At 31.7% G+C, this 18537-nt stretch overlaps 1 protein-coding gene across 1 annotated transcript in view; it reads left to right on the top strand.

Moving 5' to 3' along the window:
* Positions 1–3052: 3052 nt before the first annotated feature.
* Positions 3053–18537, top strand: part of Socs36E (Suppressor of cytokine signaling at 36E) — a 48119-nt gene continuing 32634 nt past the window's right edge. Inside the window, exon 1 of the mRNA XM_065499714.1 lies at positions 3053–3799. The gene's annotated coding sequence lies outside the window, so the exon portion shown is untranslated. The remainder of the gene's footprint in view (positions 3800–18537) is intronic.

Raw genomic sequence — 18537 nt, 5'->3', positions numbered from 1 at the left:
AAGGGGAAGCTGTATATAAGATATGACTGCAGTAACTGAGAATTAAAAGTGAAACCATTTATTGTTCCTTTTTATAAATGGTGTGTCAGTAAGAGTACACTCTTTAAATTGCCGTGGGGGCCATTTGACAGATATTTTGTTCCATACTTAATCCAATAAAAACAAGTAAGAGAGCTATATTCGGCTGTGGCGAATCTTATATATACTTCACCAAATTATACTTCAAACTTTAAATATTTTTAGGTAAACAAAATTAAATTTATTTAAGTTATTTTTTAATTTTTTGTAAAAAAATTTTTTTCGAATTGTTTTTAAAATTTTTTTTTTAAATTTTTTTAAATTTAAATTTTTTTTTTTGTTTTTTAATATTTACCGAAAAAAAACTTTTGGTGAAAAAAAAAATTTCGGGTTAAAAAATATTTTTTCCGATTTTGACCCATTGTAGGTCCAACGTACTATGGTCTTATATACGTCATTGCAAAGGTCTTTGAAATATCTATCATTAGATATCCATATTGTCTATATTAATGACTTAGTAATCCACATATATGTAGGTCAAAAATCTAGGTTGTCCTGGTTTTTTCCTTATATTTCAGCCAATTGTGGACCAATTTTCTCGATTTAAATAGCAACCGAATTCCGGAGATATTGATGTATGAATCGTGTATGTAAGTTATTTGGGGGCTTCGGAAAGTTGATTTCAACAGAATATATATACTTTATAGGGTCGGAAATGAAAAATGTAGAAATTACAAACGGAATGACAAACTTATATATACCCTCCTCACGAAGGAACAGAAATGTTTGAATTAATCTTTTAATGATGAGTCTTTGTTTTATCTGTTCTAGGTTTTCTCTTAATATATTGGTCCTTTTAAAACATTCTGATCACTTTAGAAATATATTTCCTTGTCTATTAGAATTTGTATAAAATTTCCATTCAAACGATTTTGAATAGTTTTAAAATTAGTTCATGCAAGCATCTTTATACAAATTTATGTTTTAATTATTTTCCATTAAATAACATATGTATTTTTGCACTTTTTTATGTTAATGCTCGATATATTCCACCTGTTGACCTGTTAACACTACCATTAGTTTCAAAATGTCATTCAGGTCTCTATTCAAGAGTTTACTACATAGTGGGTTTCTTAATAAATTTGGTATTTTCAACGGCATATATTCTCCGCCGTCTGAAGAAGAAGTCTCCTTTTACTTAAGATGCTCATCTACCACAGCCCGATATTTAAAGCGATCTTCTGCATCGCGGGATACAATGACTTTTGTCATCACTGCTTGAAAAGTCGACAAACGACTCCCGACAAGAGAGAGAGTCGTTAGTCGAGAATGTCGTCCTCGATTAATATGTACACGCAGAGAAAAAATATAATTGGGCATGGTTACTGTAACCATTTATATAGTGTTACAAGTTTTTTTAACTACATATATTATAGTCACAGTAACCATTTACATGATTGTGGTAACCATAATATGGTTAACTTACGATTCACATGATTGTCTCAACCCTATATATGATTACAGTAAACATATATATGTTTGTGGGAACCATATTTATGATGAATAATTTTATCATAATATGTTGTTCTCAGATTATGATAAGCCTTAAGCCGAGAGCACCATAATATGATAAGTCCTTCATCATATAAATGGTTGTCACAAACATATATATGTTTACTGTAACCATATATATGGTTGAGACAATCATGTGAATCGTAAGTTAACCATATTATGGTTACCACAATCATGTAAATGGTTACTGAGACTATAATATAGTTAAAAAACTTGTAACAATATTGAAATGGTTACAGTAACCATGCCCAACTATATTTTTTCTCTGCGTGTATGTTGATTTCCTTTTCATATTATACCTACCCATCACCTTTAGGCCCATAGGGAAGGATCTAGTGTGATGCAATTATTATCTGTTGATAAAAAATTAGAATAAAATGTCCTTAAAATGGCCTAACAGTTAAAACACGAGGAGACCTAGGAAATGGGGTAAACCAGATAAATGTATTTAGGTGAAATTATATTTGTCAATGGTATATAAGATCCTACCCAGCCGAATATAACACTCTTACTTGTTTTCTTCTGCTTCCGCTTCGGTTGGTTCTCTGACTTGATGGTCATTTCGGGGAAAGTGGCTTTCACCATTACTGCTTGAGAGGTAGAATAAAGTATCCTGACAAAAGGCGAGAAGGGAGTCCTCGGATGATATACAAATCTCTTTATTGTATACTTAATTAAACAATTTCTTTGCCAAAAGTCTTTGGATAAACAAAACTGTATTAATATGGGTAAGATTATAATTTAAGCTTTTTTTATACAAAATAATTTGTTTTTAACTAACATTTATCATAATGAAAATTAGATAAGAATTTGCTATTAACCACAAGTATTAAATATCTGTATTTAATCTTTGTACTAATATAGATTTCAATCAGGGGTATTGCTGTTCTCAATTTTACAATATTCTCATATTTTGTAGTGTTTAATTAATTACATTAAATTAACGTAATATTAATAATATAGGTGAAAACTATTGATAAAATAGGTTAAATGGATATTTCCGGAATATTATAAAGTAATAAATTGAAAACAGACCGTTCAATGTAAAAATTGTTTTCTCACCATATCTAGATTATGTAGAAATGTCCTTTCCAAAAGTTTCAATTTGTAATAAACAGAGCTAAATATTTAAATTGAACTTTAGTTTATTCAAATGTTCTTTAAATTATTATTTTGTAATTTATCTAACTTTAAAATTACAATTTTCCTGTTGGGATACAATTACTACGTTAAATAATATAAGCTACATGTAAACGTCTTAAACATTAACTACTTATTTGATCTAATTAGAAAATGATACACATCTACTTAAATATGCAATGAATTCAAAAGTTTTAAACACCAAACGACATTATAAGTAATATTATGTACAATTAAAATGTAAACAATTCAACACACTTAATAACACAGAGTTGTATTTAGTCGATTCATGTATAAGAAAACTCACCACTACTACACTTTGAAGCAACACTGTATGAGGATTTTACTAATATCTTGAAGATTTTTTAATACTGCCTTTTAGTTAAGATGGCGATTCGGAAATGTTCACACGCAAACTAAATATTAGAGATTATTATATTACGGTTAAACCAGAAAATATACATATAATAAATTGTGAAATAAATTTAACAAATTCAATACAATTTTATTCATTGATTGTTATATAAAAAATACTCAGAGAAAATCTAATAGTAATAAAGTGATTTTTGGCTTTATTAGGAGTCTATGCGTGCTATGAAAAGTTCAGTGTTTTGTTAAATAATTAAATTAAAATAGCGAAAATTGTGTATGAAAAAGAAAAAAAATTAAAGGAAAATTTACAAGGTGTGTTTTTAATTTCCAAGTAAATGGCAAATGATTAACAAGAAATAGTTAAGTGAAACGCAAAGCGAAAAACAAAAAAATAATAAAATAAATAGTAAAAAAGAAGAACCACATACTACTACAATACAAAATAAAAAAAGAGAAATACATAATAAAAATTTATACCTATAAAGTTTAAGAAATAAAGTTGTTTACATGATAAAGTGAGGTGTATTAAAACGTGCGGTAAAGGGAGAGGAAGTTAAACTTAAGAAAGCGGCTAATACTAGTAGTGAATTTATTGTGTGTAGTGTCTGTCTGGGCAATAATAGTAACATAAACAACAGCAAGCACTACACAACGGATACAACGCTTAAAGCAATAACAACAACAACATCAATAAAAGGTAAATAATGAAATACAAAAAAAAGCTCATTGAGAAAAAAATTAACGTCATTATTATTATTATCATCATCATTATCATGGTTAACATCATTGACAACAGCAACAACATTTACAAACACACGGACACAAACACAACGACAAAAGGCAAACAACAAAACTAAACGTGTTGTGTATTTATGTTGTTGTTGTTTTTCTGACGAGTTGTTTGGTTGGAAGAGATATAAAATTCCTGGAATTTTGTTTTGATTAAGATATTTCTTAAGAATTTTAAATAAAAAGCGAAACGTAAAAGAGGAATAACATTCGAAAACATAATGAGAATGAGAACACAACTCTGTCAGATACAGAGAGTAAGAGGAAAATATGAATTAAAAAGAAACCAAATTTTAATTGAAGATTGATTCCACGTAAAAATAAATCATAAAGAAGAAGAACGAACACAATCCAGAACAACAACAACAGCAAACAAGTTATGAATATGAAGTGTATAAGGAGGATGGATGATGGTTGGTTGGATTGCTGTTCGTTTTGGTGCGTAATGAAAGTAATTCTTAATAAATTTTAAAATTTATTAAGAATTTTGTAAAATTTTCCTTGGCTTGATATTGAAAATCAAATTATACACTAGAATTAAAGGAGATACTTACTTTGAATGTTTTCATTGGAAATTGGTTTTTAGCTGAAGTGGAAATTTTTATTTTTTTTTTTAATAACACAACACCGATTTAAATGTTAAATATGTATTTAAATTACGTTTTAAATAGTTGGTGTTATTCTAATAACTCGAATTGTTAAAAATAATATGTTACCTTCATCTCCTAAATTAGTTCAATTGTTTAACTATGAAGATGTCAAATATTGACAGCTGTCAGTTTGGCAGATGTGTTTTAAACATACTTAACAGCTGTTCCCAATAACAGCTTACTTGCGCGTGGTAGTCTTATGGATAACAAAAAAAGTACTTTTAGTCCAATTTTCATTTCGCATCCCTATTTATAAATTAGCAAGTAAAACCCACCATCACCAGAACTAACCTTTCTTGTTAATAAACTCTCTGTTGTGTTGTCTGTTTTGTCAATATGCATGTAGTTAGGTACATATTTCTTTAGAAATACAGATTTCTTATTAAGTACTAATTTGCAAATTTAAATTTATTGTTAATGGCAAATATTGTTTTGCAATTTATCGAGAAATTTGATTTGTTCAAATTATATTTTCATGTTAAAATTTCTTTTTGTATGAAATGTTGAAATTCTAGAAAATTATTATTATGTATGTACTACATTTGTGTTTTCAAAAAAGTTTTTCTCAAGAAATTTTCAATTTTAAATGTAAAAGTATGGCAAAATAAGTAAAGATAAAAGTTACACTAATTGTAGTTTTAATTAAACAGTCGTGTTGAAAATAATATACATTTTTTTTAACAAAATTATTTTGTCATTTGACACGGACCGATGAAGTCATATTTTTAATGATTCTGCTGCACAGCTTCGGCTTAATTTGAAAGAAGGTCGAGATTATGTTGATTTTGAAGTCATCCGTCGGTTGGGGCTGGTTGGTATAGACATGCGTTTTCAGAAATTTCCATAATTAAAAGTCCATCGAGTTTAAATCGCACGATCTTGGTAAATATTTTACTTCAGTTTTGGAAGAGATATCGTAGGTGAAATATTCAATGACTCAGCTGACGGATTATGTTGACATTGAGGGTATCTGCCGGTTGCGTCTTATTGGTATAGACTGCGTGTTCTGGAAACCCCACTAATAAAAGTCGATCGTGCGATTTGATGCACGATCTTGGTGAACATTTCACGTCATCTCCGGAAGAGATATCCAAACCCTCAACTGCAGAATATCTGCAGGAAACACAATTGGGTTATCGGAAATAAATGACATCTATTAAATTGAATTTTTTTAAAGTCGGCTGCACGATAAGTCATATGGCGATCTAACACAGCCAGTTCTCGCACATCATTAACTATCCTGACATAACTGCCAATGATTCAGGATGAATAGCCAAAAGTTATTGGATCAACTTACAGTATTTCCTAATCTTCTATACCTATGTAGTTTTCATTCAGTTATCAACGTTTTGTGGCACTCGAGCTCTTTCTTCCATACAGATGGCTTAGGTTCTACAAACAATAGTCCATTTGCATACTATGTGGTTCTCCATTAAACAATAATTTATTTGGTCACGGTCGATGATTCCTGGAATATTGGATATCTTCTTAAACAGACTACTCGAGGTGCACGATTGTGTAGACTATGGAGTATACTTAGAAGTTGTGGCTGGGTTGCTGCAAATAGCCAAACTTAGTGTAATAGTTAAATGAATGGAATGATTAACCAATTCCTGGAAACGAGAACTTGAAGTTGCGAAAAATATGTAAATATTTTCATTATTTAGATCTCTGTGATTATCGGATGTGCACTATATGAGAAAATCATAATAAGGAGAACACGCTCCTCCTCAATTACAATATCTAGAACCTTTAGAATGCTATAAATATTCCCAATTTGTCCACAACTTGTAGTACAAACAATCCAGATCTGATCTAGCAGATGACAAATCATCCACAGAAAAAATAATGTGTACATTTCAAAGTGAATTTCAGACTATCTGTTAAGCCTGATGGTGATCTTCAGTCATAATGATACTCTTAGAAGCTTGTAGAGATAGCCGAGCAAGTACTGGGTATGTACAGCCAGTGTAAAGGGAAACTATCCAGGATATGTTCAAGATTACGAATTAGAGTGATATGCGCTTAAAATATTTCAAATTCGATATCTGCCTGCGTTCAAAAGTGTAATTATCCGACACTGGCTGATGGCTGTATTAATAAGTCATTGGACGATCTGTAAACATAGAAGAACTGGAAAGGAAGAATTGTTTTTTCATCTCCTCGGCGAATAATCGGATCATTATGTAATATGACATAGATTCTTGCCCATGGGTGAGAATAAACAGGATCCGATGAGTCCGAATCTTGAATGGATACCTCTAGACTCTTTTCATTAGTAACTAACAACTAAATTACATTAGGTTTTGTGGTTTTAACAAAACCGAGTCCAATCTACTTGAATTTTGGAGTGCAGCGAACAAACCTGTCAACCTAACTAAGCAAATTAATTAAAAAACTGTTTAAATGCAGCATGTTTCAATTAAAAACTAATTAGTTTCAAGGTTTTGCACTCATTTTTGGTAAAACCCTCGTAATTAAAAATGTTTGCCAACTTACAAATGAAGAAAAAATTACAATAGTTTCATTATTTTTTTAATAGTAATCAAATTTGATATCACAAAAAGTTATTTCGTTTTGATTTATGCAAAACTGACAATTTTTTTTTAATACAATTTGAAATATACGCAATAAAATAAAAATATGCAAAGTGGGCTTAATATTAATGACATTGTTTTAGTGGCTTAAACCAGATTTTTTTTCAACCAGTATTTTTTGTTTAATGCAATAGAGAGTTAATTACAGCCAACAGCAATTTGAATTTTAGAATTCAAATTTAAAATTCCTAAGAATTCTTTAGAATCTTGCTTTTTTATTTAGTTTTGTTAAAAGTCATCATCTTTGCCATTTAAAATTCAGTTTTAAATTGCTGTTTTAGCACCTTGTTAATGGATAAGTGCTAAAGACATAGAGGCAACGCAACAACAACGAAAATGTGTTAACAAAAAAAAAAAAAAAACTAAATACAAATAAGAAAATACCAAGAAGTTATTATATTGAAAATAATGTAGCTTCAAAGAAATTGATGTTAACAACAATATTTGTTTACTTGCAAAAAGAGCAGATAACAGAGAAAAAAAATTAAAAGAAATTCAACCAATTTTATTGACGCACGAAAATACATATAAAAGAAAATATCAAACAACTGGCCAATTCATTCAACCAAACAAAACCAATTCAACCATCAATCTTTTCATCAAACCAAACGTCCATCCATCCATCCACATTTATCCAACTAACTACCACCAGCCTAGCAAAACAGCGTACCCGACTAAAAGTAACTCTAACTAACCTCTACCTACCTACCAAACAACCATCCAACCAGGCAACCAACCAACCAACCTACTACCAACAACAATAAACGAATAATATAACCAAAAGTTCCAAGAAACGCATTTCTAATTTAGACCGAATTCCCAGAAGTGACAAGACAAGAGACGGTGGTGGTAACAGCACTCACAACAAAAAATAAAACAACAATAATTGTACGAACGAACGTATGTACATTAGGATGGCCCCGTTTCTATGCAGCGCCTTCAAAAACCTTTCACATGATACCAATATTTCCCAAGTTTCCTTTGCGCGAAATATAAAACAAATCGTTAACACCTTCAAAATTACCTTTTTTTCGTTTGATCAAGTTCATCAAATACTTAATACAGGACAAGCATTTTGAGAAACGGTATCTTAGAATGAGTTAAACTTTTATATTAATTGGCAACATCCACCAATTTTTTTCCAAGCCATCCTAATGTACATACATACGTACGAGTGAGTAAAATAACAAAACATCATCAACAGCTTGCCTTAGCAAAAAGGCAATAATCACAACAACAACAAAAACTTGTATATTAAAATATATATTGTTGTTATAACACTCTTCTTCACCACTCTCCATGCACACACAGAGAGAATTATACAGTGACTTGCACTAATGCTCGGCTTTAACATTTGAACTTATAAATATCGGGAACGACTGGAAAGTATTTACTTATCCAGTGAAAAATTGGCTTGATACCATTCTCCAATCCACCCATGAGAACTATTTAACAATATTTTGTCATAATCTCCTATATGGACTGTTCGAGTCATTTACATCGATTTTTGTTTCTAGAGATCTTCGTATCGTTCTGTTCTAGAAGTATAGTGCACTTGTGATTCCGAAGCAAGCAGATCTCTGAATTCCGTACAGATGATCCACGACATATTGTGTTTTCTTTGTGGTCCATCAAACTATCGTTTCTTTAGACATAGACAAATTTTGGCATCTCTTCAGGAGTTTGAACTAATTTTAGCAAAACTTGAATACAAAACAAGTTCTAGGGTACCATTTAAATACGAGTCTCATTGTTAAGCTATTTTAAGAGCTTTAAAAGTAAATACACAGGCAACTATGGTATCTTGTGAAACAAAAATGAGTTTCCACCTTGGAAACTCATCTTATGTGTTCCACCATCTTAACTTGGTTAACCTTGAAAACACTAACACATTTAAGGAGTTCAGGAACGATCTCAAGGAATGTTCATTTCGTGAACTTGTCAAACATTCACAGAGAACAACTTTTGGAAGCTATGGGGAAACCCAAATATAGAAGTGATGAAAACCTGAAATTAAATAGATCAGCTCTCTGGAGACTAGTCGTTACACTTGTTCAATATGGAGTAGACTTGGAAACTCATCGTATGTGTTCCACCATCTTAACTTGGTTAACCTTGAAAACACTAACACATTTAAGGAGTTCAGGAACGATCTCAAGGAATGCTCATTTCGTGAACTTGTCAAACATTCACAGAGAACAACATTCGGAAGCTATGGGGAAACCCAAATATAGAACTGATGAAAACCTGAAGTTAAATAGATCAGCTCTCAGGACACTAGTCGTTATACTTGATCAATATGGAGTAGACTCGATATACTTAATTGTGTGTGTGTAGCAAGCTACCAAGTAAACTAACCAAGCATAAACAGTTTAATCATTTTGTTTGCAGAAAGGCGAGACAAAAATATAGAACTTTCAGTTGTTGGAAACTATGTAAATAACAAATGTTTCCAAATCTGTTGGTACATGTAATTTTAAAATAGGAAATCTCCGTTTGACTGTCAGAGTAAGCAATTGAGGTTTCGCAATATCGGATCCCATCTGAAACTTCAAGAGTACTCCCCACAATCCTTGTACCTTTGTAGATATTACTGTAAAGCACAAAGTATCTAAATGGATTGTAGGATTTGTGAATTCTAGAACAGTACGATACGATGATTTCTAGAAACTAAAATCTCTGATTACATAACGCTCCTCATGATGGTCAAAGTTATTATTTCTTCCAGACGGGATTGGATGGGGGTTGATAACATGGTTAATGGATATAACTGATTGTTCTATTGCATTGGATCTGGGTTCTTCTTGTATGCACTCCGGCTAAGATATTGGCAACAATGAAGGCATGTCAACAGTCACAGCTAGGTCGTCTAGTTTGGGTTCCTAGACATAGAAGCTAGTACAGTAATGATCAGGCGGGCGAGCTGGCTGTATACAATGAGGAATGCAGTATTTAACTCTTGAATAGGAATAGGAAGAACGTTTCGAGATTAATAGCAGTTTTAACAGGCCACTGTGCTATCGGTAAACATGCAATCAGAGTTTCCTTCAACAGTTACTACTGCAGCTGCCTAGATCGCGAAAAGGAGAAAACTGTTTTTCGCCACTTCTATGAATGACCGGCTCTTCATTTATTGAGATACAGATTGCTAAAGTTATATATGTACATACGAGTACATATCTAATACCAGACTGTGTGATCGAATGCGATAGGTTGGATCTAGTACTTTTTTCACTAGCATCTGGACGTGATCTAGTTTTCACCCAGCTCATCGATTAGTGTGCTCTAAACGGAATCAGACTTTGTGGACGAAGCTAAGATCTCATCACCCAAGCATGAAACATTCAAGTATTGAAGTTCGTATCACACGTTAGTTGAAAAATGAGAAACTGGAACCGTTTTTTATGTCGGTGTCCTAAGTTTAGATGCTTTATTTTTCCAATTTTAAGTTGATTCCAAAATATTATCATTCAACGAATATTAATGACAGTCACTATACAACTCGTACACTCTTTGTAGAAAAACGCGCCAGCTGAAATTTGTATTGCACTTAAATACTCAGCAAACGAAAGACCCTTTCGTCCGTTGGTTACATTGTGTTCATCCGTCTGCTTGTTCATCTGACTAGTGAAACTCTTTGCGTCTTTACTTACATATACTCATGCACAATATCTCTGCTTTAGTTGCTGTAAATTGGGATTTTGTTGGCATATGCGACCTTTTAGGGGTCTAAAATACTCACCATCATCTTCAGTGTACTTGTATGTAGGTTGAGTACCAACCAACCAGCTGATGGTTGCGTTTATTATTTTTTTTACATCTATGTATGCTCCCTGTTCTATTTGGTTCTTTCATTTTCATGTTTTTAATTTAGTTGGAATTATCAATATGTATCACATTCATTGGAATATGTTGTTCACAACACGACCCAAAATTAAGAGTAAAAACATTGCGAACGAGGGTCTTATTAAAATGGGTTTATTTTGAGTTCGAGGAAATGTGGTTTCATAAAATTTTATGTATTTCAAACAAGTTCGCTTTAAATGTGTGGATGTAGGATTTTATATAATTTTTAAAAATATGTTTTCACTAGAATCCTTGAAAAGTTTTGTGTTGTGTTTTTTTTTTCTTTTTAAAATTTATTGCGTAGTAACATAAAATATTTTGCAAATAAATTGTGGAATTTTTTTAAATTATCGGTAAGGCACGTTAGTAGAAATATGATTTCTTAAAAGCTTTTAAAAATAAGTTTATTCCAGCGTTGATAGATTCGTTAGAGCCGAAGCTATTGGGAGGAGGAATATGAAATCAGGTTATGTAATTTAAAGAATATATAGTGGATGAGTGAAAACATTGTCGTTCAATGGTTTTATTCACTTACGGGACTTTGTGTTCTCGGGGTCCCTCATTTGACAAATACAGCGGCTTGTATTTATAAATAGAGTAGATGTATTAGAGAAGATAAATTTGAAATATCCCCAGATTGCAATTTTGTACATCACGAATTTCGGGGATCTAATGAAACCAGTATGTCCTGAGATATCTATTTCATGTATAGCATAGATTTTTACGGCACAGTAACCAATTTCACCGGCAGTGAAAGACAACCAAGTTTGAATTAATTTTTGAACAAAGTTCATCAAATTTAATTTAACGAAATGCAGATATTCGGAAATATCCCGGGATTACAATTTTATTGATCTGAGATCCTTATTGCATGCAAAGTATCATTCGAAAATATTCCGGGATTACAATTTTCAATTCTCGGATTCCCAAATCAGACAATAGTCTCTTCTGAGATCTTTAATGGTATTACAATTTTCAAATCTCAGATTCCAAAAGTGACTCTTCTGAGATCGTTAATGCATGCAAATCATCACTCGGAAACATCCCGGGATTAGAATTTTCAAATCTCAGATTCCAAAATCTGACTAGGGTTCCTTCTGAGATCTTTGTTTCATGCAAAGCATCAATGCTTTTCAAATAATCCTTTAGCGTACAAATTTACTTGCCTCCCTGATCCCCAATATCTCATCCTGAAATACATCCTATCATAGTTTGTGAGGGGCGTTAGGTTTGTTTATGCGAGGGAAGGAAATCCTTGAGTTTGAACCAATTTTAAGAAAAATATTTCCTCTTCGAACGAATTGACTATAAAACATGAGGATACGGATAACGCTTCTTTAGACGTTGGAAAATGTTAACAAACTTAATTGAGTGTCATTTAATAAAATTACCCTAAAAGTCAACTGACAACTACGGTATCATCGGAAACAACTAGATTAACCATGAAAACACTAAGCGATTTGAAGATTTCAGGAAATACCTCCAAATTGTCAACTTTCGGGAACCCCCAACGGAAATATAACTAACGAAGTCCAGAAATTAATTAGATCAGATCTCAGGTGACTAGTTCGTGTACTTATTTCACATTTCACGAAGCTTTGATCTCATCTACAGCCAATTATGGTATCAAGGGAAACAATGGGATCGGAAAATATGGAGATGCAGGATGAAGCTAAATTTTGATGAAGTTCATTTCATTCGTCGTTCGGTTGATACAGCTCTCGTTGAGTTGATAATTTTTGGGAAATATGGGATCGGAAAATATGGAGATGCAGGATGATGCTCCATCACCAAAAGCGAATTTGTTCGCCAACCAATTTTGAACACATTTCATTAAATCCGTTCTGGTATGAATGACGTCCACGATTGAATTCGGAGAACTAGAAAATATGGTGGCTCAGGATAATGCTTCATCACCGAAAGTCTAAGCGAAATTTTTGACAACTTTTGAGGTAATGTTGTTGGGCAAGAGACTTGCGCAACTAAATTGCCTAGTGTGAAAGGGGTCTTACATTATGTTGTTTCCACAACTAAAAAGCCTCATATTCCCCAAAGGAATAAAACTTGAAGAAGAGGTACATGGGGGGTTCCCAATATTCCCCGATGTGCATAACCATTCCCGGTGTAGTATACTACCCAAGTCGTTTACTATTCCAAATTTAAATTAAAAAAACAGCCTAAAGGTTTTTGTTTACATTGTGGCAGTAAATAGCTAAGAAAGAAAGAGACTATGAGCCAAAGAGAGATCATGTTAACACATACATACAATAACAACATTACAACAAAAACAACCACAACAAAATAATCGTCATACATACCTCAATTTCTCATAATATTGTGAGGTATGTATGATGATTATATACTTTGAACGGGTCCGCTTTTTGCTTCGTTTGTTGTTGCTGTGCTGACTTATTTTTTTTTTTGTGTTTCTTTCTTTAATATATTTTTCTTGCTTTTGGTATTAAATTGTATTAAAATTCGTTGGTATTTCGAATTCGTGGAATTAATATATAAAATACAATTTTTTTTTAATTGTTCACATGAAATTTTTTCAATTGAAAGCGGAATTAAAAAAAATAAAATGGAAAAAAATAAATAAGCGAAATGTGTGAATGCCAAATTTTTAATAAATACACACAGGCGGCGGCGGCGTCAGTTGGTATTTGTGTGGATGAATTTTTATTGAAAAAAAAAAAAATAAATATAAAAACAAGTAAGAGTGCTATATTCGGCTGTGCCGAATCTTATATACCCTTCACCAAATTATACTTCAAAATTTTAAATATTTTTAGGTAAACAAAATTTAATTTTTTTTCCAGTTGTGTTTTGAATTTTTTGGAAAAAAAAATTTTTCGATTGTTATTTAAAATTTTTTTTTTTTAAATTTTAAAAATTTTTTTTTTCAAATTTTCAAATTTAAAAAAAATTTTTTTGTTTTTTCAATTTTTTTTAAAAAAAAAAAATTCGGGTTCAAAATTTTTTTCCCGATTTTGACCCATTGTAGGTCCAACTTACTATGGTCTTATATACGTCGTTTCAAATGTCTTTGAAATATCTATCATTAGATATCCATATTGTCTATATAATGTCTTAGTAATCCAGATATAGGTAAAAAAATAGGTCAAAAATCGAGGTTGTCTTGGTTTTTTCCTCATATCTCAGCCATTTGTGGACCGATTTTGCTGATTTTAAATAGCAAAATTCTCGAAAGCATGTCTGACAGAATTATTGAAGATTTGGATCCCGAAGATATCTGGGGTCTTCAGAAAACTGATTTCAACAGACAGACAGACAGACAGACGGACAGACAGACAGACAGACAGACAGACAGACAGACAGACAGACAGACAGACAGACAGACGGACATGGCTTAATCGACTCCGCTATCTATAAGGATCCAGAATATATATACTTTATAGGGTCGGAAATGAAAAATGTAGAAATTACAAACGGAATGACAAACTTATATATACCCTTCTCACGAAGCTGAAGGGTATAATAAAATAAACAAAATCCATATTCACTATACTATACAATTCAATACGATTTCGTTTATAGTGAAATAAATTTTAATTGAAAATTGGCAAAATACACAAACTCACGCAAGTTGTTGTTATAGTGCTGCTGCTATTATATTGTTGGTGTTGTGATGTGCTGTGCGCCACAACTGACGTTTGACTGCTGCTGCTTGAATTGAAGTGTATTTTTCATTTGAAAATCAATTTATTCATGAAAATTACTTTTTTTTTTCTTCTTTTTCTCTTCAATTTTTTTACAATTTGTTTTATTTTTCCATGAATATAGTAAAAAAACATTGGATTTTTATTAAATTGCTGAAAGTAGCAAAAAAAAAAAACATAAAAAGCAAAGTAATAGAATTTGAAATATTCTGGGAAATTGCGTTTAGTTTTTTAAATAAATACTTTCATTATTGATTTTGTTTTATTTTTATGTACATATGTACGTACATACATATGTAGGTATATATTTTTTAATTAAAATATTTTAATAAAATGTTTTTGGAATATGTGGGCTACTACTTAGCATCAAAGTGTTTTTTTTTTAATATTGTTCCTGATGGGGGGTCAAGCACTTCTCTAAAATCAAAATTCCATGATTAAATGGGTTTGAATAAAATCAGTTTGAGCTCGCATTATCATAAGGAGTGGGTGTTTGAGAAATACAAAGAGTGAGAATCAAAGGTTCGAAAGAATTAATTCTTAATCCCTTTTCAAAATCAAATTAAATTTGATCTCTTAACCATGCCGTTAATGAATTTATTAGGAAGTAATTCATAGACTTAATTCCTTTGTACTTCAAATTAATTGAATTCATTCCTTTAAGAATTCAATTTTTATAGAATGAATTCCTTATTGAATTATTCCAGTTTTCTTCAATTCAATTATTATTCAAGTATTACAAAATATGTATGTTGAATGATTCAAATTTTGTTCAATTGAAATCTATTACAAATAGGATTAGGTAAATTTTTTTCAATTCATTTTGTAAATGATTAATAACAATTTCAAATTGAATGAAGAAAAATATTTTAATTCAATTTGTATTAACAAAAATTGAATTAATTTCATTATGAAATGGTTCAACAATAAATGAATTTGATTAAAATAAAAGACTATGAATGAAATATTCTGAATTAAGATTTCATTGAATTAACCCTGCATTACTATCGCTATTTTAGACTTTGTTAATTCATTTGATTTAAAAAAGTTTAAAATACTGGGAGTAGGTATGCGGAATTTTAAAATTTTTTTTTGCTTTTATTTTAAAACGTTTGTATAATATAAATTTATTCAAAGTTTTGGTCATTGTTAGCTATGACCTTTTCCCATCTTTCTGGCAACATATGGATTCCGAGCCAAAAGAACTGCTCATCTTTTGAGGCCATGAACGAATCAAGCAAATATCGGATACTCTGTTCTGAAGTGAAGCTTATCCCAGAGAGAGCTTTCTGCGTCAATCGAAACAATTAATAGTCGGACGGGGCAAGATCAGGATTATAAAGCGGGTGAGGCAAAACTTCCCAACCACTTCCTTCTAAATAGTTTTTAACAGTTATTGCAACAAGCGGCCGAGCGTTGTCATGATGGAATATTACGGTTTCATGTCTGGCCGCATATTCGGGGCGTTTTTCGGCCAATGCTCGTTTCAAACGGTTGCATTGCATTTATACAGGTTCCCTGTGGTAGTCTGGCCAGACTTCTGCAGCTCATAATAGATGGGACCCGTTTGCTCCCACCAAATACATAGAATTACCTTTGCGCCATGAATATTTGGCTTTTGACGGACTTCACATACGATCGTCTTTCATGATCTCTCGGCTTCAATTCGTATGGTACCCAATTTCCCCGCTTTTGGATGAATCCTGCTGCTCGCAAACGTTTTGAAATTGCTGCTTGAGTAGCTCCCAATGATTTTGCAACTCTTGTTGAGTTTTACAATAATTTTCATGGTGTAATGCCTCCAATTCTTGGTCTTCAAACTTTTTTGGCTGTCCTGGGTGCTATTTGTCTTCCGTGTGAAAATCACCACTTCTGAACCGCACAAACCATTTACACACGTTGAAAACGATGGAACGCATTCAGCATAAGATTTGGTTTTCTGCAGCGGAACTTTTTTTCAAATTAAAGAAGTAAATCAAAACTTCCCGCATATGACGATTCGTTGGTACAAAATTCGACATTTTCGAAGCAAAAATAAAACGAAGTTGTTTACACTGTTCAATAACTAAGAGAGTATAAATGATAGATATGTATGTACCCTTCAAAATGACATACAAGTCTGCGTTCAAAAGATATGCCATCTTATGCACCCAATAAAATAAAATTTCCCAGAAAAATTTTCGAAAAAGTTGTACGTAAAATTTACGTCACTAAAAGAGCTAGAAACTATTTGTAAAAATGAAACCTAAGTTTCCATTGTTTTGCCAATTTTCAGAAATTAATTAATTATGAAAAAAATAAAAATGTCTTAAGCATTTATTTGGATATAGACCTATTTATTGAATATTTGAAAAAGTTTCCATTGTATTGTCAGACTAAGTGACCTTGGTGAGTTACAGGTTGGATTTAATACCTTTCTACATCTGAAGAGTGGTATGGTCTTTTCAAAACGGATTCCTTTCGACTCTACTTGACCAACCAACTTACTTCAGTAATTTTGTAATTTTATTCAACAATTTAGGTGTTATGTGTACATATTAAAATAACTTCCTAAAATACTAGATTTCAGCACACAAAAAAGTGCTAAAAATCACTTGGTTGGCATCACTGCTTAATACCCATTGACATTACTGCCTTTAGCGTTGCCAAAGCATTTCTAAGAATAAGTGTGTTCCTAAAAAAAAACTAACTAAAACTCCCTTTATTATACCAGTTCTTTTAAATAAAATTTCAATTGAAATTTAAATAAAGTGATCAAGTTATTGCAAAAAAAAAAATATATATATTGAATCCTTATAAAAACTATAAAATTTTTTTCTTAATACACACATTGTACAGCTGTATGTGTAGCTCTTTGTAATACGAGTAATAACACCTTTTTCAGCTTGTTCCTTTATCGTATCGTACACCTTTAATATGCACAAAAGTGACCTTTTTTTCTTACTTTCGTATTCGTTTTTATAATAGTTGGCCTTAAAAGGAATAAATACATGTTTTGTTTGTAATATAATATAAAAATTTTAAATATTGCACACAAAAGGGATCTTATTTTATTTCATTACTTTTTTTTTGTATTTTTTATTTATTTATTCAACCATCCTTCCACTTTTGTAGCTGCTTCTTCTAGTTGACGTTGGAATTTTTATGTCATCTGGTTTCCTTTGAACTCGTGTAACCTCTGTTGTTGTGTTTGTTTTCTTAAACATACAAACATATGAATTTACATACCCTGCAGTTTATGGGAGTAGTATTATTCAAACATGCATGTGAATGCATATTCTGCTAGTATTCTTTTGAAGCTTGATATCACATGGAACTTGTACCGAAAAATGGCCAGAATATGCCATGACAACGCTCGGCAACATGTTGCAATACCTGTTAAAAAGTATTTAGAATGAAGCGATTAGGAAGTTTTGCCCCGTCCGACTACTGTTTGTTTCGATCGATGTAGAACGCTCTCTTTCTGGGATACGCTTCACTTTGAAACAGATTATTCGATATTGGCTTGATTCGTTCTTGGCCTCAAAAGATGAGCAGTTCTTTTGGCTCGGAATCCATATGATGCCAGAAAGATGCTAAATTTAATTTGAATTTCACTATCATAATCGGTCCAACAGTTTGTTTCTAATTAATTATCGGGCCTTATTTAGGATGGAGACAATTTATCATAATTTTCTTTTTTGAGGTTATGGAAAACCATAACGAATACAGCAATTCGACAGCAGTAATCACAAGACGAATTGCTTGCTTTAAAACTGCAGGGTACTTGGGATACTTAATGTCAACAGCTGTTGTATATAATTTGGCTCTCTTTTAATTCTAGTCCCTTTTCCTGTGTCAAATCATCATTATTGTGTTGTGTGTTTTTGTTGT

Source organism: Calliphora vicina, chromosome 2 (assembly GCF_958450345.1).
Source record: "Calliphora vicina chromosome 2, idCalVici1.1, whole genome shotgun sequence".
Taxonomy (NCBI): domain Eukaryota; kingdom Metazoa; phylum Arthropoda; class Insecta; order Diptera; family Calliphoridae; genus Calliphora; species Calliphora vicina.
The sequence above is the reverse complement of the archived record's forward strand: the minus strand, read 5'-3'. Positions and strand labels throughout refer to the sequence as shown.